This window comes from Fukomys damarensis, unplaced genomic scaffold (assembly GCF_012274545.1).
Source record: "Fukomys damarensis isolate Sample0158 unplaced genomic scaffold, DMR_v1.0_HiC HiC_scaffold_25, whole genome shotgun sequence".
NCBI classification, from domain to species: domain Eukaryota; kingdom Metazoa; phylum Chordata; class Mammalia; order Rodentia; family Bathyergidae; genus Fukomys; species Fukomys damarensis.
This window is the reverse complement of record NW_022900937.1, coordinates 19,511,359-19,536,536: the sequence shown is the minus strand read 5'-3', so window position 1 is coordinate 19,536,536 and position 25,178 is coordinate 19,511,359. Positions and strand designations below refer to the sequence as shown.

The 25,178-nt window shown below is 54.4% G+C and overlaps 1 protein-coding gene across 2 annotated transcripts in view; it reads right to left on the bottom strand.

The window, feature by feature from the left end:
* Positions 1-25,178, bottom strand: part of Coro2b (coronin 2B) — an 89,667-nt gene that overhangs the window by 53,000 nt on the left and 11,489 nt on the right. The window contains exons 1-2 of one of the 2 annotated variants that reach the window (XM_010643307.3): positions 7,016-7,354; positions 5,546-5,671 (exon numbers count right to left, since the gene is read on the bottom strand). The exons of the other annotated variant lie outside the window; for it this stretch is intronic. The gene's annotated coding sequence lies outside the window, so the exon portion shown is untranslated. Of the gene's footprint in view, positions 1-5,545; positions 5,672-7,015; positions 7,355-25,178 lie in introns of those variants that run through there. 2 annotated transcript variants of the gene reach the window in all.

The following is a 25,178-nucleotide window of genomic DNA, read 5'->3' as shown; positions in this document are numbered from 1 at the left end:
GTGCGAATGACCCCCAGTTCTCGGGATACAATGAAGCAGACCACTGTCAAGTGCCTGGCAAGGTGTCTGGCCTAGGACGGCCAAGACTGGTCATTTGCCAAACACTGGTCCTCCCCTCTCCCCTTCCTGTGAGGGCAAGGTTATGACTTCGGAGTCAGGCTTGGCCCAGGGGAGGAGCAGGCTGGGCTGGGCCGCAGCGAGGGTCAGAAAGAGGCAGAGAGAACCCTGGCCTCTGGATGTGCGCAGCTGCAGGGACGACTCCCTGGTGGCCTCTCCCTGGGCCCCAGCCAGCCGGTCTCCCTCTGAGAAGGGCCCGGAAGGAAGAAGCACTCATTTCTCAGCCGAGTGGTCCTTGTAGACTCTCAAGAAATAGAAGCTGGCTTTTCTTCCCCCTCTGAGCTAATTACTATGTGCACTCCACGCGGAAGCAAATTGCATCCTGTCCTCGGCTCTCGAAGATGATTTATTGTGGCCAGCGGGAGCGTTTTCTAGATGAGGATAATGAAAATTTAGTTCTTTCACTGGAACACAAAACATACACAGGCAGTTGGGCTTTTTTTCCAGCTTTGGCTCAGGTGAGGGACCGCTTGAGTCTAAGTCTGTCCTGCCACAGGGCTGGGAGGAGCCCCAGGGGCTTCTTGGATCTGCTCTGGTGGCTGCGGGTGGCGGTCCCCTGGGAGAGCCACCCAAATAGGTGCCACTGCAGAAAGCCTGGCAGGTTCTGAGGTCTGGTCACCAGCTGTGTGCCCCGGGACAAGCCACCTCCCTTTGCCAGGGTAGTGTGCCCTTCCCTGAAATGCAGATGTCCACGCACTTGGTTCCTGGGACCTGTAGGAGGAAGGAACATGAGGACCCGGGGACAGGGGCTCCACAAACGGTGAGACATGGAAAGCATGGGCGTCACCATCACGGACAACTCCTTCCCAACCACCGAGGGCACCCCGGATCCGAGAACAAGAGCAGGTTCCGCACCCTACTCCATCGCTGAGCCAGGAAAATGGGCCACGTAGGAGGGACACAGGGACACAGGGAGGGAAAAGAAACAAACCTGCCTGGAATCCTCAGCCACCTGCCAGCCGAGGCCGTAATTCCTGGAGATCTAAGCTTTTACTTCCACCTCCATGATGTGGAGGACGTTGATCTCGCTCTTAGCAGAAAATCACCTTCCCTAAATATCACTCAGACCCTCAATGTGTCAGCCAGGAAAACCCAGGGCTGTTTCCACCCCAGTTTGACAACCCCTGGCACGAAGAAGCACAGCTGCTCCCGAAGCTCCTAGCCCAGAGGAGCTGGACCACCGTGTGCTCTCTCTCTGGCGCTCTGGGGTGAATCCGCTGGGTTTGGGGCTTGGGGGTCCTACAGGGCCAGGAGGGGCTGACTTTGCACAGCCCATTTTAGGGCGGCCCAGGTGCCAGAAGATGACTGAGGCCCCATCCACTGCAGGCCTGGGCGTGGCAGTGGCCTCAGCGGGCCCCGTGGCCAGGTCACCTACACTGGCCTCCTGAGCACACCTCAGCAGGTCCACTTGGGCAGAGTCCCCAGGTCCCTAGGCGGTACCGCGATACCCTCATCACAGCCACGTGTCATAGCCACATGTCATAAGCAGCCAGGTCCCTGCTCTCCCTGTCTGGTCTCCTCACCCTGGAAGGTCAGCCCCAGGTGGGTACTGTTGGGTTCCTGGCCCTCGGGCAGCACCAAGTCCACAGCACCAAGTCCACCGTGCCAGAAACAGCTTTTGGTGCATAGTAAAAATGCAAAGAATGCACCCGAGAGGGCCTCGGTCAATGGCGCGCTGGGGTGGGGCAATTTCAAAGCACCATGTGCCATCCCTGAATTTGTAGGTGAGTCAAACAGCAGAGGTAACCAGGTGACAGAAAAAGAGGTAGAGGTCAGAGGCCAAGAGAGGGGCAATGGGAGGCGGTGTAAACAGGTGGTCATTGTCACCTATGAACGCAGCGTTCCCCAGAGTCCCAAAGGTGTCCATGGCCCAGAACCACATGGGGTGTGGGCGATGGAGACTTGAACCTGGATCCCAGCTCCGCCATTCTGCACCACAGGGAGGAGAAAGCTTTTCTGTGTCCCCTCAGTAGCCACACATGGCAGGCGGCCATTTAAATTCAGATGAACTACAATTAAATCAAATGACAGATTAGCTCCTTGGTTAGACTAAGCACACTTCAAGGGCTTGACAGCCTGCGTGTCGAGTGGCCACCATATTGGGTGGTGACAGCATTTCTGCAGCTTTGGAGTGTTCCATTTGGAACACTGGCAGATCCTCAGGAAGCCCCAAAGTCACCACCTGAAAGAGAATAACCCTGACCTTCACACCTGGCAACTGCTGACCGGGACGTGAAGTGACCATGGAAGGCCACAAAGTGGGGTGACCCCACTCAATTTCTAACTCCTGCCAATGCACATGCTTCTCCCTGACCATGGAACCGAATGCCCCCTCTGCCCAGCTCCATCCCGTCTCCTCCGAGCCGTAGGGAGCCAATGAGAGCCAAGCAGGAGTGGGCACCTAGGATGGCAACTTCCTGCAGTCTGCAGTGTGATGGGAGGGACAGACCAGCCACCAAACCATATACAAAATCAGACCTAGCCTTGTCTCTGGCCCTGTGTCCCTGCAGCCTTCCCAGCCCTGGAGGAGGCTGCAGGGCTCTGCCTCAGCCCCTGGAGCACAGCTACCAATGCCCAAGGTGGCCAGGCTGGGAAGCCTTTCCTGCACTGGGCTCCCAGGACTCACACCACTGGTAACATCATCGCAGAACTCACATTACGAGCAGGGGAAGGCCTCAATCTCCTGCCATCACATCCCCAGAATCCTTAATATCCCAAGGGTTAGATACAGTTATGATCCCCATTTCCAGATGGGCCGGGCTGTCCAAGGCCACTTAGAAGGGGCTGGGAACCCAGGTCTGACATCAGACTCGATTTTCTTGCCTGTTCTTCAACTACGCTGGCTGTTCTGGGGGGCAGGGGCTGCCTTTGTTGTGTCCCCCAGTAGGTGAATATTTACCAAATGCAGGAGAGTGGGGAGAAGGAAGAGCAACCCCAGCTTCCCCACTAAAAGCCCCTCAAGGCCCCTTAGTGCCCCTGATCACAAGCCTTGTCCTTTAGCATATCTGCAGGACAGGATCCCCCTTCCCTGTGGTGCGTGGAACTGCAGCAGACTGCAGCAGAGGCTCAAGGGCCACCGGAGTCCAGCTTTCACTACAGCCCAAGGCCCTCAGATCGAAGGGCCCCTGACACCCAGTCTGGTCTCCTTTGCAGGCTGCCTCCCAGAAGTGCCCTTCTGAGGGCTTCTGAGGCCTATGCTCCCAGCACAGGCTGAGCGGAGGCTTCTATTCGCAGCCCTAGCCTGGTGTGCGCCAGACTCCTGGTTTATTTTAGGAGCGGAGGCTCAGAGATGGTCTCCCCCTCACGCCCCTTCCTCTGCTGGTGGGAGATTACATGGGTGGTTGAGGGCTACGGGACGCGAAACCTGTGAAAGGAAGCTGGGGCGGCGGGTCCACGCTGGGGCTTGGGAAGAGGGATCCTGGGGTGACGCCAAGACACTCGCCACAGAAGCAGCACAGACGGCTGTGGAAATGCAGGTTCTTGGGCCCCACTCCAGGCCTGCAGTAGCTCACTCTTTGGAAGAGGCCAGGGACTCTGCATTTTAACCAAGCCCCAGGAAACTCTGGTGTGTGATCTTTGCCACAGAAGCCACTGTCTGCAGACCGACGATATCTGCTAGCCCCATCGGGGGATGTGTTAGAAATGCCAATTCCCTGGCCCACTCTGCTCTGGACTGGACTCCACCGAATAACAGGATCCCATGAGACCTGCATCTGTGTTAACCTAGAGAAACCTTCAGATGCAATGTTTCTGAAAGCACCAGCATCCCCACGGTCAGCATGTGGGCAGTGACCGGAAATATGCATTTCGAGCCAGTTGCCCGGGGTTGCAGAAGCTACAGGTCCCAGAACTGGGCAAAGAGTCACCGTGCCCCTAGGCTGTAGCTCCACGACCTTTCACGTGCCCCTCTACCTGAGTCCCGTTTCTCCATCTGTGAAATGGACATCATCACATCTTCCTAGGATGGTTTGCGGCGTCAGTGAAATGCTAGTGTGCGAATGCGCTGCTCTGCAGTTCTTACGCGGATCCACTTGTATCTTCCAGAGAGCTCTGGGCGATCCCATGGCACGTGTGTAAAGGTGCTAGGTCAAGGGGCTGCTCCACGCACACAGTAAGTGCGAAATAAAGGCTGGGATTCAGCCCTGCATTTCTGCTTCAGCCCAGTTCTCTTTCCACTCCAGCCTCTGTTTCTCCCATTCTCCTCCATGATACCCTGGCCTCTTGGTCCCCGAGGCCGAGCAACATTTTACAAAGGTTGTTCCATGGCTGAGGCTAAAGGCTGAGCTGGGGAGAGGCCAGGTCCCACGGCCACCACCAAGGGACCTGGCTGTGAAATGCCCTCCTGACCCTCGGTATGACGTGGGATCCGCTCAGAGCCCTCCAGGGCTCCATTTCCAAGTGGCCCCAAGCCAGGGCCCCGCAGGGCCACAGTTATGGTGGAAAGGCTGAGGCTCTCTCCACTGCTGGCGACCTCTGGTGTCTACAGGACAGCGCTTGCTGACAGGAGCGGATCCAGGCCACAGGACGGAGCTCACTTGGAGATAAACTCTCTGCACTGCCCACCTCCTGTCCCCAGGGGTACCGTGTGTGTGTGCATGTGTGTGTGGAGTAACAGTTTCCTCCAGGACTTTGGAAACAATTCAAGGGGCCTTGCCAGCTGAGGGTCTAGAAACTGGAGCAGGTACCTTTTGATGAATTCAAGTTAGTGAGCAAATAAAAGCACTGTGGTTTGCAGCCCGCTCTGATAATCATCTCAGGAAAGGATTTAGGTCCCTGCAAAGGGAAGGCTGTTCTTCCTGTAGCTTTGGCCAATGTGGCCCCTCTGACGGCCTCAGTTCCCCACTCACGAGGGCCCCGGTCCCATCTGGGGGCTGTGACGGAGCCCCACAGGTGGGAGTGACCCGCACTCCGCAAGGTTCAACTTTATACGCATGGAGCCCGGCAAGGTGGCCGAGGCGGAAGCCAGCAGCTGTGCAAAGGGAGAGGAGAAGAGGCTGGAGAAAAGTGTAATTTAAAACACAGTAGTGTGTGGCTCTTCTGCATTTACTAAGTGTGACCTCGCCTTTCTTCTCCTGAATGGTATCCATTCAGAGAGGGTTAGGACCACTGAAGAGGAATTCAAACAAATCCGGCTCTGACAGCCCAAGTAGGACTCTGCAGCCGCACAAAAGCCTTAAGAGCCGGGCTTGTTGAGAAAAGGCTGTCCTCGGCCCAGTTCCCATTAGCAATGGGGGCCTGATGGGTGCTCCTGACCACACCGGGCTGCACTGTTGCTCAGGGCCATAGGCCGGGCACTGCCACCTCCAGGGCTGCAAAGATTGGGACCCTAAAGTCAGAGCTGTCTGGGTCTACATGCCAGCACTTCACCTACTGGGTGTGCATGGTGTAGACCCCGGGCAAGTCCATCACTTTGGAGCCAGGTTCTCACCTGTGGATGTGGGAGGAGCAGTGTCCTTTCCAGACTCTCTCAGGGAGCCCAGTGCACACACATGGCTAAGACGGACTGCTTGGCACAAGGCTGGCTTTGGGGAGGTGGCACAGCTGCAGATCTTGCCTGGAAGCAGGGGGACAAACACATGGAAGAGGGAAGTGTGGTGGCTGTTGCTCATTGGCCACCCAGGAAGCACTCCCACCCCCGACTGCCCACCAATCACTGTCCTAGCTGCCCTTACACATAGGAGAGGTCCCATGACCCAGGGCTACCGATGAGACAGGAGAGGAAGCCTTCTGGGGTGAGGGGTCCTTCTGGGAAAGATTGTTTTCTTATTAACAAAAAAAGAAAGATCCGAGAAAGGTTCTTTTTCGGCAAAGTATCTAATGCACTGCTTCCTGCCTTTGTCTGCATTTGAGGACGTAAGGCTTGGAGTTGTGGCAATCACTTGGAGGCCAGGAGGTGACAAGCTCCAAACCAAAAAGCCAATATGATGAGAATGGAGATGAAAGGGAGAGAAAAAGCTCCGGTCTTTGGAGACACTGCGAAGGCACTAAATCAAATGTAGGATCCTCTTCCTCCAGGTGGCTATGGTTCCATTGAAACACCTCTACTATTGTTTGAGTCCTTCTTATTTGGGTTTTTATGTTACTTGCAGACACATGCATTCTAACTGATAAAAAATAAAGAAGAGGAAGAGGGTAGCAGGTATGTGACATTTGGACACCGCCATGGCGTATCCCCACGCTATCTCTGTTTCCAGTCAAGAACCTGGAGAGGACAAGGGGGCCCTGAGGCCACACAGTCCACCAGGCTCCCACTTCATCTCCAGGGTTTCTCTGGCTGCTCAGCAGGGCTCCCGGGGGTGGGTGGAGGACGCTGTCCTTGCAGCTCCGAAATGAGTTGTTGCCGCCTAGCTGCCCTCCAAGGCACCTCCTGCCCTGAGCCTCCAGAGATCTCCTCCCTGCTTTCTTCCTGTTCGCCGAATGCTGCCTTCCAGCAGATCCCGCAAAGAAGAGGGCTGGAGGGAGGACGGGCAATGCACGAAAAATGCCTAGCACGGCACCTGCTGGGAAGCGGTGTCCTTCTTCCCTGCCAACCTCACAGCAATGCTGGCACCCGAGCGGTGCCCTCGGGAGTTGGGGGAGGGAGGCAGGGCCTCTGGATGTCTATTTAGATGTCATGTGTGCGCGCGTGCATGCACACACACATGCACACACACGTGCACACACACACGTGCACACGCACTGCTGCTGCAAGAACTGAAGTCGGGGCCACAGGGACTGAGTCCTGATCTCCTTCCTCGGCCTCCCCTGAGCCTTGGGATCTGGCCCCACGAAGGCTGCTACCATTGCTGACCCATCTGCGGTCCCCCATCCCCATCACACGCACCGTGAAGCCCCCCACGGACGCCACCCCTCCTGTCCCAGTCCAGGCTGCACCCTTGTTTCGGGGCCTCCCACTTACCGTGACAATCCAAGCTGGGGCTGCCCAAGTGCAAACCGCTGGTGCCGTGTGGCCTCTGTGGGGTCACCTCTGCAGACCCTCTAGTCACCCCTCCCACGGAGTCAGGGCCAGCCCAGCCCACAGGGCACTTGGGAGGACAGAAAATGGTCCCTCTTCTTCTGATAGCTGCAGGTGCAGGTCAGAGCTTATGTCCAGGTGAGCAGTCCATCGACTCGGTGCCTTTGTGCAGTGTGCAACCTGTGCAACTCTACCTAGTGGATCTTCCTGTGTTTCTGACCTGAATGTTTTTCTTGGGCATTAACTACTCCAGAAACACTCCAACTCATAACATGAAGATATAAAGGGGTCTGGTGTCCCAGAAAGGCTGTGGACTAAATAAATGACAATGCAGGGAGTGCGGCTCACATGCCAGGCATCTCCGGCCTTTGCTCCTGCCGAGGCTGTGATCGGCTTCTTTTCTCTGCCACGCGCTGAAATCTTATCACACATCTGGATCCGGCTCCAGGCCCACTTCAGCAGGGGACTTCTCTGACTTCCAAATCAAAGTAAGTCTTCCTCATGCTCTTTTCCAGCAGCACAGGACAATACACGAAGGGCACACAACTCTCCGCGGCGCCTCGAACATGGGAGGCCCAGGCCCTGCTCCGAGGGTGTGAGGTGAGAGAGGTGGGCTGCTGGCAGCGTTACAGAATGAAACAGGAGCCAAGCACAGTGGCCCACGCGTGTGATCCTAGACCCTAGGGAAGCTGAGGCAAGAGAATGCCTAGCTCTAGACCAGCCTGGGAAATTGTGAGATCCTGTCTCAAGGTGAAAAAATAAAAAGTGACTGAAGACGAGGCTCAGGCGTGGAGCACTGGCCCAGGAGGCACGAGACCCTGGGTTCCATCCCCAGCACCACACATACACAGTGTAGCAGCAGAGAAAGCCTAGAAAATACTGCAACACACGGGATGACTTTGGAGTGTAGTTTCACATGAATAACACATACATAATCTGGGTGTGTGTGCGCGCGCACACCTACACATGTGCAGGTGAGAACTGGACCATCACCCAAGGATTTTCTTGCTAGGAGTTGTGGCCAAAGAAGTCAGACATGCACAGCCCTCCCTTGGTCCCTGGAGGGCAGGGATTGACTGTGGGTCCCGCCGTCCCCAGCACCTCGCAGCAGAGCCAGGAAAATACAGCAATCCAGCACTGCACGTGGGCTGGGCCATCCGGGTGCTTGAGACCCAGATGTCAACGCCCTGCTCAGGCGCAGCTCCTGAGGGCTCCCTCAGGAGCGGGCCCCAGCCCGAGGCATGCCAAGCATCCAGTGGGGACTTCAGCTGAGGCACCTGCTTCCCCAGGACCTGCTCTTAAGATTCTACTTTCGTCTATAAAACGGGAGTGGCCATGGCAGCGTCGTCCACCTGCCAGGAGGGAGCAGAGTGAGGAGAGGCCTGGTGTCCATGGCCCTACTCTGGGAGCTGAGCTTACTCAGTGTGGACGCCCACACCCACACGCGTCTACACACATGCGCGCACACACACAACCACCCCGGGCCAGTGGCCTGTTCCAGCCCCACAGGCTCTCGGGTAGAGGGTGACAGCTGCCCCTCAGTCCCAACCCGGCCCAGGCCATTTTCTCACCGCCTGGAGCCCTGTGCCCCATCTGTCACCAGGGTCACAGCTCTGGGAAAGGCAACTCCGACGATCCAGCTGGACTCCTCACAAGTGTCAGTGAGTGTGCGTCCCTCCCTCTCTCTGCCTTTCCTAGAAATCCTTTATTACATCCTCGGAGATTTCTTCCAAAAGAAACCAGAACACTGATCACCACTCTGTCTTACACTCTGACACCTGCAATGTCCTGGCAGTAAAAGAATCAAGTCCAAACTCCCACGACCTTCCATTGGTGGGATTTAATGCCTTTACCTCTCTAGCTCTTTTGTCCTGGTAGGTGATGAACCGGTCACCTGGGATCACAGTCGGCTGAGGATGTGCCCCCATGCGCGCGCACACGAGTATGCACACACCCACGAGTATGCACACACCCACGGCCTTCCTCAGCCCTGCCTTCCCCACATCCTTTCCAAACCCCATATTTGAAAGGATGCATGCAGTGGGGATTAGTCTGACTGTGTGAGTTTGGTTCCAGAACCAAACACAGTGAGGACAGGCTCCCCGACAGACTGGGACCCGGGGATGGCCAGGCCTCACTGAGAGGACCGAGGCCCGGGATTCCCTGCAGGGCTGTGGCCACCGCACACTCCCGCCTGTCAGAATCAGCCAACTACGACCTGCAAGATGCACCCGTCGCTCAGGGGATCTGCGGCGGGGGGTGTTTGAGTCGGGACCCCGGCTGCCTGCAGGGATTCGTGAAGCAGAAAGGCCACAGCCAGAGACCCTGGGAGCAGCATGGCCCTTTGGAAACACCTTGGCTTTCGCGCTGGAGTCACAGTCAAACTCTGAAGTCTAAGACTAAAAGTAAGGCTGGATATCGTCTGAGAAGAGAGGAGGCTCACAGAGCCCCACCAAGCTGCACACACCTGGGCCAGGAAGTGAGACAGAAGGTGGGGCAGTGGGTGCGGAAGAGACAGGTGTATCGTTTTGTAACAGCTCGTGAGATTTCTGATCTGCCACAGCCCCAGACTGCACCCCTCATTACCCTGCCTCACAGCACAGGCCGCAGGGCCCGTCCTCAGGCAGTGACACCCAAGCAGGGCTGTCCTAGCACAGAAGGGCAGTGTCTGGCTGGCAGCCTCCCCTGTCCTGCTCATCCTGTACCCTCACAGCCTTGGTCAAGCAGCAAACATCAAGAGCCCAGAGCTGGGGGCTCCCTAGAGGGCTGACACCCGGCTGCACCCCCCAAGGAGAGGGACGACTCTCCTCTGTCCCCTCTGGTCGGTGATGGCAGTGTGAGTCTTGTCACCTGGGTACCTGAAGCCCTCAGGACACGTGGGGATGGCCAGGTACGGCCAGAGCATCCCTGTTAGTGACCAAACGGAGCGTGTGGAGCAGACTCGCACCCGGGAGGTCTGAGACCTCACCAGCCGGAGAGGCCTGTGCCGGTGCCCACGATGCCCTCACCTCAATCTTCTCAGCACCCCACTGAAAAGCCCACATCCGGTACACAGCACCCACACGCCACCCTCTCACCTCCCAGTGCCTGGTAAACAGGACTCTGTGGGGAGGCAGCCCCCACTCTCGGGCTCTGCACACAGAAGCTTTGTCTGGCCCTGCTGCATAATACATGGGCACAGGCCCGGACCAGCCTCGGGCCCCCCTTGGACAACAGGGCCGTCACTAAGAGGCTGTGAGGGGCACAGTCAGGACACAATGGGCTCCAGTCACAGCAGAGAGCACAGGACAAAAGGCTCCTCCCCCAGTGCACAGAGAGGGGATGGAAAGAGGCCACCCCAGGGGGCCGGGAGTCCTGAATCCTCCGGGCCTTCCCAGGACAGCGGCCATCATAACCTTGACCTTGAGGGCTCAGCAGCTTGTCTTAGCATCCACGCTCTTTCTTTGACAGTTCCTCCAGATGATGCTCCCATCACGGCAGGTCCTGACATCTTAGGTAGTGGTTTCCGACCCCGCCCAGTCCACAGACTCCTCACCTACTCATACCCCAGAGTGAACAAACCATGAGTAGCTAAAAAATAGGAAATGATGTTAGCAATCACCTGCTCTGAGCTTCTTAAAAGAAGCAATCTACAAATTTGCATGAGAATGTAGCTCCCTGCAACATATCTAAGTAGAATAAAATCCCATGCAACCCATCCCCACAGAAGCAGAAATGGGAATTACACATACACCACTTTCGCAGTGCCTGGGAGATGTGTTTTTGAACCACTCTGCAAACACCCTGAAGACGTGTGCAGATTCTCACTGGCACACACTTACTCTGGCGTTCACTCCCAGAGAATCTGATTCAGGAGGTTGGGGTAAGAGCCTAGGAATCTGCAATCTTAAGAAGCACCCGAGAGATTACTGTACACGTAGCCCACAGATGACACCTTTAGGACTATCAGTCGATAAAAAATTATAGGATTCAAATAGGTACTGCACCCTGGTGGCTAAATAACCCACAACAGACTGAATCTGTAATGATAAAGCTAACCTCATAGCAATTTATAATTAAAAAGCAAGAATGGCAGCAATTAGACAATGGAACCACTTAAGATGATATGGAGGCCAAGTGTCCTTACTGAGCACTTCAAGGGTCCCAGCCAGCTATCCAAGTGCACAGAGGAGGAGCTCCTCTAGGAGCTACAAAGGTACCAGATATCTTAGTAGAGTACTGAAAGCTTGCGAGATCTGCTAATTTTGGCTTATGAATACTATGGACTGATAAGCCCTGTTTAATGCAGGACATCTGGAAGTAGCTTTAGTTGTATATTAAAATATAAACTTATGGACTGGTTTATCGTTGACCTTGTTTGTTTGTTTCTGGTTTTGGAGACAGGGTCTCACTATGTAGTTGAGGCTGACCTGGAACTCACTCCTGCCTCAGTCTCGCTGGGATTACAGGCATGTGTCACCACGTCCGGCTTATCATTGGCTTTTAAGAAGCCAAAAAATAAGGAGGAGGTGGAGGAGGAGAAGCCAAAGGCAGGTTTGAAATTCCAAGACTTCTCTGTATTCTTCAAAGAGACTTCTGTCACCTACCTGTTGGCTAAAGCTTTGTCCTTCAAGATTTGCTGCATAGAGTAGAGGAGGCCTGAGGGGGTGGAGATGGGAAAGGGGTCAGGTTCCATCTATCTGATAAACCTCAATCTGGTACAGCATTTTAATAAGCTGCAGCAATGATCACACAGCTATTTGGATCCTTGAAGTACTGAGTCCGAGGATCTGTTTTTTGCTGAGATTGCTCCTTTCCCTCTAATGCTTATCAGTTCTCTCTTAAAGTCTTAGCTTTAAATCAGGAAAACAGACTACATTTTCCAAGTGCCTTTGCTACCCAGCATGTAGTCATGTGACAAAGTACTGGCCAATCAGATACAAGCGGTAATATGTGTGGCAACTATTGGTAAGGGAAGAGAACCCTTCCCTTCTCTTCTCCTTCCCCACAGGTAGACATTCCTCAAAAAATTAAAACTAGAAACTCCATTTGACCCAGCTATTTCCCTTCTAGGTATCTTCCCAAAAGAGTTAAATACGCCATATTACAGTGATCCATGCATACCCGTGTTTACAGCAGCACAAGTCACAGTCATAATATCTTGGAGGCAGCCTGTCCACAGATGAATTAATAAAGAAAATGTGGCATTTCCACAAAGTAGAGAAGGATAAATGAGTCATTTTTAGGAAAATGGATGCTCCTTGAGACCATAATGTTAAGTGAAATAAATCAGACACATACTCTTATGTATCTCATGTTTTCCTTATATGAGAAGCCCAGAGTAAAAAAAAAAACAAAAAAAAAAAACAGCAAAATAAAAGATAGATAATAGGAAACAGAGAGACAGATATTTCTCAAATGGGAAGGAGATCAAGGGATGGAAAGAGGAGGAGAGAGAAGAGAAAAAGGGATGAAAAAGGAATGAAGATGGATTATGTACTTGTACCAACTCCACTGAAGGCATGTAAACTTGTACTGCACACATAGGCTAATAAAAAAGAAATTATGCAGGAAATGACGAAATGTTATTGAAAAACAAAAAAGATCTAAATAAATGCTGGATGTACCATTAAAAAGTAATTTTTGGTGGCTTTAAAATAAAAAAGTAAGCAAATCAATAAATGGAGCTATTCACTACTGTGTTGCCCTTATGATAACTTCCGAGTCTGTGCATACAACATGTCCTAGAAAACAAGGAGTCGATGAATGTAACTGTGGCTGTCTTGATCCCTCCGCAGACACACGGTCACTTTTGGTCCTTGTCCACACGCTCATGTGTCAGGGTCGAGACCCTTTGTAAGTTATTCATTTCCCTTCACTCTCTATATCCCTGGGAGTCCACCCTAATCGGCAACAATGTGGACACATTCCACATGTAGGAATGTTTCTGGAAAGCACAAAGTTGGAACCGTTAGATGTCCCATAATAAGCCGATAAAATGTGTTTGTGTTCACATGACAGAGTATCAGACCAGCCTACAAATGGTGCTTCTCCATATTCCATCCAATCTAACCCAACCAATGAGCAGACTGGCCATTATTAAATCTTCCTCTGGGAAAGAAGAAACATGCAGCAATTCATGACATGCTACTGGTTAGAGATGTAGCCCAATTTCAAAGATCACAAATTGTGAAATATTACAATGAAATGTAGTATAAATAACACACAGGGAAATGATCCTAACACCCCGTGTAATATTAGATACAAAAGACAAACATATATATTTATAGGGAGAAAAACAAGCGAAAGAAAGAGGAGCTTAAAGGGTGATTTTAAAATCTGTGTCTTTACACTCTTCTGATTTTCCAGTTTTTAGAATGAACACATATCCCTGGTATAAGCTGAAAAGAGACACTGGTATCTTAACCACAAATGTAGAAGTGAATGCAATGGAACAGGCAGAATCAAGGGGGGCCCTGCGTTCTTTTTCCCATCATCTTCGAGCTGCGTGTCCCTACCCAGAGCCGGCTCCCACAGCTCAGTCATGCAGGACACATTCCCTGCTGCTGCTGAACCGACGTTGGCTCCGTTTTATAGTTCGATACATGGAGCATTTCCCAATTTCTTGCTAACACAAACAAAGCCTTGTACAAAGAGCTTCTCCTGCCCTTGAGCTGGCTCTTCCTTGGGCTGCTCGTAGGGCGTGAGCACAAGGTGCCCCCTTACATCTCTGGGTGTCACTCGCTGGCTCTGTGAGTTGGAGTCGGGGGACGGTGTGGTGTCACGGGCCCACTTCCACTCTGATGCCCTATCTCTACTTGTGAGCACTCTGTCTCCAGATGCTTGTGGGCCTCCCAATCCTGCCTTGAAGAAGCTGAAATTCTTCAACTGTGTGTCGGAGTACTTTATTCTGCAAGGTGAGGAGCTATTTTAATAAGTGAAATAAACAGCTCAATTGCTTAGGAGAGGGGCTCCTGGAGAAATGGCCACTCTGGTGCAGAAGACAGAAATAAGATTCAGTGTATCAGCCTGTTTTTGGTTATTGTAACAAATTACCCAAGGCTGGGTAACTTTATAAAGAAGAGGTTTCTTTAGCTCAGCAGTTTGGAGGCCCAGGGTAGAGGGGCTGCATCTCATGATGGTGTCTGAGTTTCAGAGTCCTGAAATGGGGCAGAGTATTGTGTGGTGAGAGTCTTCTTCTTATAGTCACCAGGATTCAATCCTGGGGGCTCCACCCCAATGACTGTATCTAATCCCAATCACTTCCTAAAGTCCCCACCCCAAAACACCAGTAAGTTTCCATTTACACCCTCACTCTGGGGATCCGATTTCAACACACTAACCCTTAGAGGCCACTCAGACCACACCCAACCACAGCATCTACTCCGAGACCGAAACAGAGACCAAGACCGGCTTCCAGGAGCAGAGTGCTGGGGGCAGGCAGGTGAGCAAGGGTGGGGTGAGGGGGCTCGAGGGAGAGAGCAAGACGTCCCCCTGTTCCTGGAACGAGGGGTCTGGAGATCAGCCAGGAAGATTAGCTGAGAAGACAGATGGGGTGGGGCAGCAAGGGGTTCCAGAGGCCAAACTAAGGGGCAGGTAGTGAAGGGAGGCACCCAGCATTCAAGCCCCCCACCCTCTTTCCCTTTGGGTCTTGAGGAAAATACAGAACTTTAGGATCCAGAGTGGCTCCCTCGCCTGCTCTGTAAGCTACCGGAGACGCAGTCCTGCCCTGGAAAACCCAGCTCCACCTGCAGTCCCGGCCCTCCCAGCCCTAGCTCTTCTCTCCCAGCCTAGCTCTTCCCCTAGGCCTTGTCTGTTGACATCTGCTGAGGGCCCAGGCCCCACGGATGGGACTCATTTCCTGCAGATTTCTGCATCCCTCAGTGCCTGCAGCCTGGGAGGAGCCCAGTCAGCCTCTTCCCCGAGGGGATTGCACCCTCACCGCATCCCCTTGCTCTCTGCGCCTGTGTCTCTGGCCAGGTTTTGCCAAGAAAACTGGGGGTGGAGGTTGCACAAATTCCAGGACCCCTTAGGGACAGGCTGGGACCAGTCTGGATGATTCACGCAGATTCCAGGTCAAGCCAGGGTCCAGAACGGAGCTGATTTAACCTTCCCCGTCCCGTCCCACTGCTGCCACCACAGCGGTGCAGGGGACAGCAGCCCTCTGGCCCCGGGTCACACTCATCGCTCGCTTGCCCTGAGCAGCCAGAGCAGCCGCCTTCCTGCAGTAATTTGGGGCTTGGGTGAGGTCACACAACATACGGAGACAGCACGGTAGTGAGAGGGCGGAGGGCAGCAAAGAGATGAAAACCGTCACCCCCCCCCCACTGCACACCACACACACCCCACTCCCAGGAAGCCCCTGCCCTGCAGTTCAGTTCAGTGATTTCCTCCTTCCCATCTGCCCACCCAAGTCTGACTCAGACCTTGGTGACCTCGCAAACTGATCCCCTCTTCTCAAACTTGAGCTGCCTGGGGGGTGGAGGCCAGACCCTCATCACCCTCCCTTCCTCTGCCGGAAAAGGCTCAGAGAGGGAACAGTGAGGAGCAAGGGAACTCTTGTCCTTGCCACTGCCCACTGGGGGCACTTGCAGGCTCTGGTTCTCACCTTTTCTATCTCCTGTTGGCATCTGTCAGGGCCAAATCCCAGCCTTGTCTGAGGCCCACCTCCACCACTCTCCCGTGAACTCCCCCCGGGGTGCCAGGTAGAGAGGCCTTTTCGGGACATTGCAGGTACCAGCACACCCTGCATTTGCACAGCACAGGGCCGTCCCCTGCAAGCCAGTTTTCTCCTGCTGCCGGGTGAAGATAGGGTTTGCGTTTAAGAACCACCCCCACCCCAGCACTGGGAGGGAGTTTTGAAATGTGGAGAACAATCAGGAGGAGCAGGGGGAGGGAGAATTTTAAGTCCTCTCCTGGAGCCCCCAAGTCTTCCAAGCCAGCTGCAGAAAGCCTGACCACAGGAATTCAGGCCAGGGTCTGAGAGCAAAGCAGTAAGTCTAGCCACTTGGGATTCCAGATATCTAGTGTGTGGGAGCTCCCTCCCTGAGAGAGGAGGAGCTGGGAAGGGGAGAGGACGATGTTCCCTGAGCCACAGATCTCACTTCTTCTCTAACAAATCCCTTCACCGCACAGAGCCAAGTCCTTGAAGAACAGAACAGACCCGGACGCACACCCCTCACACACGCGTGCACACATAGAACAGTGCCAGGAAGTGGCTGGGGACTCCCCGTGGGGACGGCAGGACTCCCAGCCAGGGAGCGGGTCAGCCTGTACTGAATGGCAGCCCAGCAATGGCTGCGCAGTCCCCCAGAGGGCCTCAGTGTGGGGTAGGGACAATGGGCCTTACTGGGCCTGCTTCTGGGAGGCCTGGAAACTGTGACCAGTGCCCGCTGGTCTGTCCCTGTGCAGCCAGCCTGAGGGACCACACTTGGATTGCTTCACCCCAGAGACTGCCTAGCCCATCACATAGCAAGGCTCTGGGCCTGTGGGGCACCGCCAACCTCCAGGTCCAGTTTGGGTTGCCAAGGCCTAAGGGAAAGAAACTTTGCCCGGAAGTGGGTAGCAGGAAAAGTACGATCAGCCCTTCCAGTCCTCTGTAAGGCCAGGTCTAGCAGCCACCTCCATTCTAGGAGATACCTTGCAGGAGAGCATGTAATTTTGACTAAAGATGATCAATGCCCCAGGGTCTCTGGAAAGCTGGGGACATGCAAAGTGGGTGGCATTTGTTCCTGACACATCCTGGAGAGGAGCTGGAAGTGCTGTCAAGCAAGGAAACCATTTTGGAAGATGACATAGGCAGGTTGTACATCTGAACTCTGGAATCTGGGTATAGAAAGGCAGCTCTGTGACTGCGGAGACCAGCACACTGGCTCGGGAGACATCACCACTTAGCACTTCCAGCAGCTCCGAGATGGCCAAGCACCTGAGGACATGTATAGATGCCCTGGTGAGCAGTCCAGGCTACAAGGACTGAGAAATACCCTAGCCTAGCTTATACTCATGGCGGTAAAGAAATGTCAGGCCCCTGGGATGTTTGAGTTCTCCCAGGCCATCAGTGTCTTAATGATCAAGATCCAGGTAACAAGATTCATAAACAATAGGTCCCCTTGATGTCTGGCCTGGGGAATCCAGCAGGCCAACCTAAACCTCCTAACCCTAACCCCCTAAAACTAACACTAACCCGTAACCTGCTACTATTGACCCCCTAGCCCTAATCCCAACCCTAACCCTAATCCTAATCCCACCTGGCCTCTTCCATCCAGAAGCAGCACAATATCCTGTTAGGCCCTGTGCCAGAATCTGGGGTATGGAAAAAGCTCACTCTAAGGACTACTGAGCAACAATGGTCCCATTCAGTTCAAAAGAACAGACCCCAGCAGCCAGCTGCTCACATGGGAGGCCTGAGCCAGCCCAAAGGAGACCATCATGCATTCTAGACTGGTGGATCCCACTGCTGGATGGGCCCCGATCTGTCTACACTGCAGAATCCAGAGGCCCAGCCTCCTCACATTTGCCCTGCAGATGAACAGACAACTGTTCCTCATGGCTGTGTGCTGCAGTGACTCCCAGTGTGTGGGGTTTTGGTCCCCAGGCCACCTCTAGTCCTGTCACCAGCACACCTGCACTTTGCAAAGAACTGCAGTTGCAATCAGGTGCACATAAAGCTTTGTATCTGCCTTTCCCTCTCACCCTGACCATCTTCCCACACTGCCGTAACATCTTGGTGTTATAATTTCTCACCACTATTCAATAAACACTGCCTGATTTACTTAGTCTGTCTCATATTGTTACACCCTTATTTTGCTTCCAGTTTTTAGTTGTCTAAATAATGCTGGGCGAGCATCCTGGTGCCCAGAACTGCCCCTGCGTTTGGATTACTTCCTCTGGACAGATTCCCAGAAGCGGGATTACTAGGTCACAGGATATGGACATTTTTATGGCTTATGATGCACGTTGCCAAGTTGCTCTCCAAAAAGAGCAACACTATTATACTTTGTGCACCTTTGACAATGGCTCATACAATTTTGGACCTTGTGGCTACCAGAGCCAGGATGGTGGTGGGGAGTTGGGAGTTTGGTGTTTTTCTCTCTTTTGGGAAACTTCCTAAAAGTTTGCTGACTTTTCTCCTAATTATCAAGGTAATAAATATACGATACAGAACTGCGGAACGGCAAATGGAAAAGTATAATCAGATAAGGCTAAAAGACGCATAATCCTATCTTTCTTTACATAGGCTCTCAGGAGGTGAGACCTCTGATGTTGGCATGCCAGGCTGAAGAATTCGGGCTGGATTCACACAGAAGTGAGGACGTTTTTATTTGTTTGTTTGTTCTCTGCAGAACTAGCAACAAAACTGAGAGCCTTTGTACTGAGCTACACCCCCAGCCCTTCCTTTAATTTTTTTATGTCAAGACAGAGTCTAAGTTGCTCGATTCTCCAGGCTGGGCTTCAGTTTGTGATTCTCCTGCTCTAGGTCTCGCAGAGCGCTGGGATCACAGGTGTGTGTCACCTGCCCGGACAAGGAGGTTGTTTTAATCACAGGTTTACATACAGAGTACCCCAGACTTGCCAGGGCACATATTCCAGCCACACTCTTAGGACTGGATCAGCCTTAAAAGATGACTTCTGAAACCGCAGCTCTGAAATCCCAGTTGGGGCCAGCAAGGCCCTCCTAGGATACCGTGGTGCAGGTATCTTTGCCTCTCTTGGGCCACTCACAAACTCACCCAGGCTCTGCTCATGGTAAAGAGGGTACTTTCGGGGTGCAGGGTGGCCACAGAGCCAAACCCATCTCCTGACCTTTGAGGCTGGCACTGAAGGGGGTCCCACAACATCTGAGCAGAGCTGCAGCCCCACAAAACGTGCTGTGAGGTGGGGTCCCTCAGAGCGACAGAACTGGCAGGCAGATTGGCATGGATAAGAAGGGGCAGCTTCCACCAGCTGGGAAAGCCACCCGGGCAGGCTCTGTGATGAGTGCTTGGCGTATGCAGAACACCTCAGCGGGGTGCTGCTGGGTATCCCCGTCCACAGATGAGGAAACTACAGGCCCCACACACACCGAGGATACCAGAGCTACAGGAGGAAAGGCCTGGACTGGGCCCAGCAGCGACCACACAGCCTTGGGTCTTATGCTGCCTGTCAGGCGCACAGCTCTGGGATGCACTTTGGAGCTGGCGCCCTTCTGCATCCGGCCACGAAGCACTGTGCTGCCCGGCTCTGTCCACTGTGACCTCCTGCTAGGCCAGTGCCCCGTGGGTCCTTCTGCTTGGGCCGCTGTAACAGATACCACAGGCTGGGGCACTGAAACAATGGTTTTTACTTCCTCCCATTTGTAGCCTGGAACCCTAAGATCCAGGCCCGGCTGCACTGGGTTCTGGTGAGGTTCCCCGCCTGGTGTGCAAAAGCCGCCTTCCCACTGGGTCCTAACATGGCCTTTCTTCTGCCTCTCTCTCTCCTCTCTCTCTCCACTCTCTCTGGCACTGAAGATTGAACCAGGGGCCTTGTCATCACTGGGTCCTAACATGGCCTTTCTTCTGCCTCTCTCTCTCCTCTCTCTCTCCACTCTCTCTGGCACTCTCTCTGGCATTGAACCAGGGGCCTTGTCATCATGCTACATTCCTGGTCCTTTTATTTTTAATTATGAGACAAGTGTCATCAAGTTGCAAAGTAGTCAGTCCAGGCTGGACTCGAACTTGTCATCCTCCTGCCTCAGCCTCAGAGTGCTGGGATTACAGGCACGACCCACCACGCCCAGCTGCCAAGCCCGCTTCCTTTCTGGTAAAGACGTTGGTCCTATGGGTTAGGGCGCCAGCTCGATGACCTCATACAACCCTGACTGACTCCTTAAATAATGATAATTTTTAATCATGGTTTTACATAGAGGACCCCAGCCTTGACAGAGCACAAACCCTCTGGGGTTAGGGCTCCCCCATATGAACCTGGGGGTCACAGTTCAGCCTCCCGGACCTCTCCAGGGACCTTGCTCTCGGCCTGACCTTGTCCTCCATGAAGGCTCTCGCCAGGCCTCATCAGCGCATCGCTAAGCAGGCTCTTTCCTTTTTTACTAGATTATGACTATTTGCGGGTTCCACGAGTACATCCCCTCACCTGCTCCCATCCTCTCCATCCACCACTCAATGAATTCACGCCTTGGCCACTCAGCCATGCAGCACCCGCTACGAGCCCCACACCCGGCTGGCCCTGGGGCCTCAGTGGTACCTGACTCTGGCACCTAATTCCACAACCTCATTCTGCCAAGGCAGCTGCTCCCCTCTCTGCCTCCTTCGCCTCTGACCCCCGGCTGCTGACGTCTCTCACCTCGGTCCTAACAGAACCCCCACAAACGCCTTCCTTCCCCAGGAATGGATGGTGTTGCCCCATGCTGGCAGCTGCTGTGAGCCAAAGTAAATGTCCCAGAAAAGAAAACAAGGCGGGAGCCAAGAAAGGAAAGCAGAGAGTACCTGCAGGACTGCAGGAAGACACGGCCTCTCAGTGCCCAGGGGTGACCCGAGAGCAGACAAAGCCATGCGACTCCCAAGGCCAGGTGGAGCAGAGCCCTGGGAAACTCGCAGATTAGAGATGAACCCTATTTGCAGCTTAAAACCACAGTAAGAGCCCTTTCCTTAAGGGGTTTGAAATTTCCACACCGAGGTGAACTGGAACATCAAGGTGAAGGTGCATGGTCTGAGGCTGGCACCAACTGACACAGGCCCAAATACCATAATCCCACAATATCTGCTACACAATACACTTATTTTTTTTAATTAAAAAAAATTAAGGCTGGGCATGGTGGCACATACCTGTAATTCCAGCACTGGGGAGGCTGAGGCGGGAGGATCACCATAAATCTGGGGTTAGCCTGGATTACATAGTGAGACCCTGCTGGGGCATAATGAGGTTTCTACTGCACCCAGCCTCTTCTCACCCCTCTCTGCTCCCTGGTTCTCTCCCCAGGGCCTTTGCACACGCTGCTCCCTCCACCTCCATCAGTGCCCTTCTGGTGTCCCTGAACCTTCCCTCCACCTCTGTCACTCACACTTCTCCTCCTTCTCTGGGTCTCGGTCAATGCCACTACCTCGGGCAAGCCCAGAGCCGTTTGCTGCTCCTTTTCCCAATGACATGCAGTGCTCTGGCTGCTGCCCCGTGTCACCCGCACACCCACCCCACGCTGCCCTTGGCCGTGAGCTCCTTGCCACATGCCCTGCTTCGTCCTCAGTGCCCCTCAAGGCCTGGCTCATAGGCAATGCCAGGGGAATGTTGGCCAAATGGGGCACCTCAACTTCTCAGGCTGCAGGGGCTGGGCCTGGCACAGTGCATGGCGTGGTGGGTGCCCAGGATGTGTCATTGCTCTGAGGAGGGTGGGTGTGAGGGAGCTGGTGGCAACCTGGGCCTCTGACAGGTTTTGCAGGCTCTGCCCCTGCCGGCCAGTCATCCGCTCCGCACCCCAGGCTGCACGGCATGCAAAGCTCCTGCCGAAAGGCCAGTGGGAAGTGTCCTGTCCCTTCTAATTAAAAGGCGGACAGATGGCCTCCTCCTCCATCATTCTTTCCTCTCCAGGCCACTTCTAGAAACCCAGAAATCAGCAGGAAGTCAAGAGGGAGCGGTGGAGAATGGCTGGGTCTGCATCTCCGCCCCACCTCCTCCCACATGCAGTCTTCCTGGGGTGGCCAGGCCGGGGCTGCAGGGCCGGGGTCTGGGGGGCGCCTCCTTGTCTCCTCCACTCCTTGCACAGACCCCTTACTCCTCCACTACCTCCTCTCCTCAGCCAGCACCACCATCCCAGGAGGCAGCCTAGGAGCCAACCAGGGTCAGGGAGGGGCTGCCTGGTAGAGGGCCCAAGCCTGGGCTCAGGAGGGGACGGAGGGACACGGGGAGGAACCCGTCACCTCCTGGGAAGGGGACACAGTGTGAAGAGCTCAGCAAAGTCTATGCCTGGGCAGACTGTGCTGGAAAAGGCGGGCACAAACCGACAGAGCATCATCCTAGACAGGTGGGAGACACAGACTCAGGAAGGCCTGGGGGAGGGGTTGTGCAATCAGGTCTCTAGGGAGCCCTGCAACTGCCACCTTTCAGAGGCATCTGCCGAACCAGCGGTGCTCAAGCTCCTGGAATCTGGTGTGCCGTGTGCGCGTGCGTGCGTGCGTGCATGTGTGTGTGTGTGTGTGTGTGTGTGTTTATAGTTTTTAGCTGACGTGCCACTCATTTAGGAAATCCTGGGTCAGTAATGAGGCTTTGGGATCATCTCTGAGTATCTCTCTTCCCTGCAGTCATGGGATACAGGGGGGCTCCACCGCCTCTCGAGCCCCAGGTCCCCTCGAGATTGGGGGCCTCACCCAGTAGCAAAGTCAGCAATAACAGCTGCATGAAGGGCCGGGCGTGGGGGACCCCAGCCAGTCTCCAAGGATGAAGTTCATTAGGACACATCCTCTGTTGTCATGGAGATGCCAGGCCCACAGAGCTCAGCTAATAGACTGAATTCACTCAGGCCTCGAGCACAATTAGACAAGATGAATTTCTGAGTTGGAGCATAATGAGACCCGGATGTCCGGGAAGCATACGGTGACCTCCCAACAGAGGGCAGAGCCTGGAGGGCACGCTGCTGTCATCAGGTCACCAGGACAGGGCCTCTCCGGGACAGGAGGTCGGGGAGGCCCCAGGGAGCATTTCCCCTCCTTTCTCGCAGGGCGCCTCTGACTGAGCAGCTCAGCAGAATGGGAGAACGGAGAATAAGCCCAGTTGATCTATCACAGGCCTTCCCAGGACAGGCTTAGGGGCTTCGCACTGCCCCTCTGACGAATGTGCCAGGCAATGTTCTCTAATGGAGCACCTACAGGCCAGGCACTGGGGGAGCTGTCCTGGGGTCTCCAGCCTCACACTCTGTCTTAGCCACTTTCCTCCTCACCGGGACACAGTACCCGACACCCACAACTGAAAGGGAGGCAGGTCTATTTTGGTCCATGCTTTTAGTCCATACTTGGTAGCTCCAAGGCAGGAAGGCATAGTAGAAGGGTCTGGCGGAGAAGCACTGCTCACCTCATGGTGGCCAGGAAACAAAGATGGAAGAAGCGGTTAAAGGAATCATGCCAGGGACTCCAGGCCACCCTCATTCAACCAGCTCTTTCTAGCAGACCCCACCTCCTAACAGCTGGCCAGTTCTGATGCCCCTATAATCTGAGCACCCTCTGAAAGCCCTGCCCATGCACGCGTGAGGCTTTGGGGGACATTTACTTATACTGTGAACCCTAAGATGTGCCCCTTTCCACGCAGGACCCAGGGCTCCTCCTCTGGTGGGGAAGACAAGACACATTCAGACCTAAGTCTCCGCTCATCACAGCAGAGCTCCCAGCAAGGAGAAGTAAGGGCCAGAGGTACACTCTAGTTTGCTACGGAGTTAAAATGGGACATCAGAGTGGGGGGACAGAAGCACACGGCAGAGGGGCCGTCTGGGCCTGGGGTTTCCAGGACAAGAAAGGGACCGGAAGACAGGCAGCTCAGATTCACGAGGGCACTCAACTCCCCCGTCCTCACTGAGGTCGGCCTGTCTAGAAGGCAGGTCTACTCTGCAGAGAACACTGGATTGCTACCCGTGGATCGATTTCTCTCCAGGAGGCTGCTATTAGCAAAAACCACCAACCGTGCACAACAGAGAGCAGAGGCAGCCAGGCCTCCAGACTTGCACAGTCAGCCGCAGCCCACCCTCCTCTCCCACCCGCCCACTTCCCCTGCCAGCCTGGGCCTCGGGCCTGGGCCTCCACCAGGGCCCCCACCTGGCCAGCTGCCCTGGGCCGAGGAGCAGCGTGTACAACTGTGCAGCCCCAGGACGGGGCCAGGGACAAAGCCACAACCTGGACTTTGCCCCATGCCTCCTCTCTGCCCCGGTTCGAAACAGTGACTCTGGTGACGAGTCTGACTTCCATAGTAACGGAGGGTTTTGTTTGTTGGGTCTTTTGTTTGTGTTTGTTTTTTTTTTTTTCTTTTGATGGGAGGAAGCAGAAATTAGGAGAAATGACTGGGTAAAAGCAATGTTTGGAAAGGCAAACCGCCAAGCAATGAAGGACCCGGGCTCTGCAACGCACCAGGGATGTGGCAGACCCTGGTGCTGTGTGACCTTGCGTGTGTGACCCAGCGCCCTCCGCCTCAGTTTCCGCGTCCACAAATGGACTCAATGGAGCCCCGGCTTCCGGGGTTACTACTTAGGGGACCAAACACTGCCCTAACCCTGGGGTGGGGACGCTCTGGGGACACCTCCACACTTCCAGCTTCTGTGAGTGGTGGATTGGATCCCATGGCATCTCCCCTCGCCACCCCCCAAAACCAGGCCAGCCTGGCAGGGCCACGCCCGGCGGCCAGGCAGGGAGCGCAGTGCCTTTCCTTGACCCAGGAGACTGTGCCTCTTAATTGCTCTTTGGTTTCATCCAATTTGAAGTGAGCAGGGCACCAATTCCCTGGAGGAGAGAGAAGAGATACGCTTCTGCTCAAAATACAAATGAGGTGAGGCTGGCGGGGGAGAGAGGCATGGCCCAATTTGTAGCAGGCATTGTGGGAGGCTCCGGATTCATGGGTAGCCCCAGGTCAGGGGCTGCTCAGGGGACCACAGAGGCCAACCAGGAGCCCACTGTGGCAACGCCCAGGCCTCTCTCCACAGAGCCGGGATCCAGTCTCCTCCCATGAGCTCAGGACACCCTAGCAACTGTGGGGTGTCCCCCTCCACCCACGTGGTCAATGAGGCCTGATTCATCTTCCCCAGGGCTGCTGCCTGTGTCTTGGCTCAGACCCTCGTGGCTCTACAGGGCTGCAGGGCTCCAGGCCTCCAGCCTTAATCCCCTCTTCCCAGTCATCCCCACAGCTCCTGGGATAGTCATTATCAAATAGTCGACAAACATTAGTGAGCACCTAGCACGTGCCAGCCTTGTGGTGGGCAGGACCCTACTTCCTCTCAGCCTCTTTTCCGACTCTCAGATGAGGCTCTAGTTGTCTTAGGCTCCTGCCTTCCTTTAGGCTTGCTGTTCTCAGCCAGAAAGACTCCATGTGGCTCTACGTCCCTCTCTAGCTCCACGCATGCCCACTCTTCGTCATCAGATCTGCCTACTCCTCTGCCCCCTGCCCTGCCTTTTTCTTTCTTTTT